The sequence below is a fragment of the Juglans regia genome, chromosome 6 (assembly GCF_001411555.2).
Source record: "Juglans regia cultivar Chandler chromosome 6, Walnut 2.0, whole genome shotgun sequence".
Classification (NCBI taxonomy): domain Eukaryota; kingdom Viridiplantae; phylum Streptophyta; class Magnoliopsida; order Fagales; family Juglandaceae; genus Juglans; species Juglans regia.
Genome location: NC_049906.1, coordinates 5,354,066 through 5,357,194, shown reverse-complemented (window position 1 = coordinate 5,357,194; position 3,129 = coordinate 5,354,066).

Here is a 3,129-nt window from a genome sequence, read left to right as displayed (position 1 = left end):
GCACCAAAAGCTGCGTGGCTTGAAGTCACGTGTGGGGGAGTTTTGCGGCGCTGGAGGGGCTGAAAACACAGGGGTGGGGTCGCCGGTGGGTGGGGAAGGAGGTGGGCTGGGCGATGAGGCACACGGCGGCACGCGGCGGTGGCTGGGTGGAGGAGAAGCAATGCACTGGGAGAGAGGGAGAGAAGGCCTTTGCGCACGGGAAGAGCAGGGGAGAAATAAGGAGAAAAAAGAAAAAAAAGGAAAAGAAAAATAGGAAAAAAAGAAAAATGGAAAAAGAAAAAGTGGTGGAAATAAATAAGGTCCAATCCTCACATCTTGGGTCACAAAAATGATCCAACGAAAATTATTTCAAAACAGCAAGTTAAATAAAATAATTTAAACGCAGTGAATAGCTTACATAAAATAATAATAAAATCCAACAATAAATTAATTAAAATAAAGAAAATTTTATATAATGAACAATAATTAATAACAATAAAACACATTGAATTTAAATTTCACAGTTAAAAGTCATAAAATAATATCACGTAAATCATCTAAAATTTAAAACAAGTCCATAATCATAAGAAATGTAATAGTTACTTAATAAAAAAATACACGTAAATACGGGGTATCACATAACAATAACAGAAAAGTGGAAACTTTTGAAAATAACACTTCCTTACAAAAGAGAAACCATTAGAGTGAACACCATTGGATCGCAGACCAACAAGGACATCTCCAGCCACAATGTCATTCCCATTAATTACTGAAGAGATGAATTCGATCAGTTTTTTATGCAGTTTATTTGTAATTTGATTAATTATTTTCATATATTTAGTTAAACTAATGATATTTATCTGATGCATTTATGTTTACTTCTGATCTTTAGTTACGATCTTTAGTCACTTAGTTCTTTATCTAAGATCATTTGTTTCATGGTGATCGTTCTCTTGTATTTATTCGTGATTTAATTAATTTGCTAATATTAAGTTAAACTATTGATATTTATCTGATATATTTATATTCATTTATGAGTTTGTGACCATTTCTATTCTTCATAAAAATTAAAAATGAAAAATTGTAGACTAGCACGTAGTAGAAGATGAACGATTATTAATGATAAAAGGAGTAGAGCAAGAATGCATCGTGATGATAAACAAAATAGTGACAGTATAAATAATTACATAGTTGTGCAACATAGAAGACAAATGATAATGGATGAAATAAGAAGTGGAGCAATGATGTGTGTTGATGGTGAACGAAGCAAAGATAGTACAACTGCCGAACCACCAAGTAAATGACTCAATTACATGTATAATAACACATTTTTTTATAATTGGATTAATAGTAATGATGCTTTTTGGTTTTCTTTTCTACATTCTAGGAAAATACACAAAGCCTTAGAATTTTGGTCTTCCATTTTATGAATGTGATTATTGTGGAGCAATATTATTATATAAAGAGAGAACTCAAAAATCAAGGATGCCCACTCAATCGAGATTTTCTCTTTGTTGTATGGAAGGTCAAGTTGTGCTACCTTTACTTTTTATTCTCTAAATATTTAACCATCATATTATATATATCTATTAACTTATTTTTATTTTAGTAGGTTGCAGGATGTCTTACAAAGGGAAGTCAGAACAATGAAACTAGAGCAAGCGGTGATATCTAATACAGAACTTCCATTCTACAATAGGAAAACAATTGCTCAAATTAAAGAACTCGAATGGACTGCAAAGACAAATTAAGGTATTGATTTTGTGTTTTCAATTTAATATAATACACTATTCTTTAAGATTATACAATTTCTTTAATATTAATAACAATTTAATATTGTAGGGAGTTATTAGTCACGTGCTTATGCAAAATTGTGAAGATAGACAACAAATTTGGATGGTATTATAGTTCATGCCTTATATGCAAAACAAAAGTTAAGTTCATTAAAGGATCTTCTTGGTGTGAACAATGTAAGGCGGAACCAAAATTTATTGTACCAAAGTAATTTTACAAAACAAATTCCATGTATATATTCATTTGCACAGACACACACGTGAAGATCTATATTTTAATTAAATGTGTAGTTTATTTACTAAGTGTTTCAGTATTTAGGTTACAAATAAATATGGAGCTGGTTGATGATTCAAGGTCAGCGTCGTCGGTGTTATTTAACAAGATGGCTCAGAAAATCTTATATAAAACTGCAAAAGAACTTACAGAAAAACAGGACCAGGTAACAAAATAGTAAATATAATACTTTTAAACTAAATATTGGTTAGAAAGTTTTATAAGTACAGTAAATATTAGATATACCATTATTATAACATATATATTTGTATTTGTGTAAGATCAAAATGATGGTTTCCCAAATGATTTACAACAAATTGTTGACAAAGTATATATCTTTCAACTACGACTTGATGAGTACAATTTAAAATATGGACAGGAAAATACACAATTCAGCGAATATTTGATCCTGAATTTATAGAATCAAAGTTAATTAAAAAGGTAACAATAAATTACACGATTTGATAGTTAATAATATTTTCTAATAGATTTTATATTTATAGTGGTTTCAGTTCTCATTGTTCAATCAATTCGTTGGGGGTATTGATCAGTACACTGCTGTATTATACTTGACTTGAAATATAATGATTAAAATGTTTTATACATGGACATTTATTAACGATATTAATTTTATTTAAGGAAACTAATATAGACATTGATCTCGACATTTCAGAAAATGTCGATCTCGACATTTTATTTTAGGAAGCTAATGGAAACTATATATATTACATTTTTAATATTGTAAATTGACCATGAAATATTTATTGGTAAAGTGAACCTTTTTATATATGCATCCTTCATTTTATATATATTTGATATACATTTTTTTAATAGTTGTGGTAGTGATTATGTATAATGAACTATTTAGATTTATAAAATTCAGCATAAAAAGGGGTATAGGCTCGTGTTTTTAATGTTGGAGCAATGTATTTGAATGAATTCAGCAAACAAGATCCTGTAAAAGCCTCTCATGTGAATTTAGTTCTCATTCACTTTTACAAAACTTTTCATCTCATCTCATCTCATCTAATCATTATAACTTTATCAAATTTTCATGCAAAATAAAATAAACAATTAAACTTT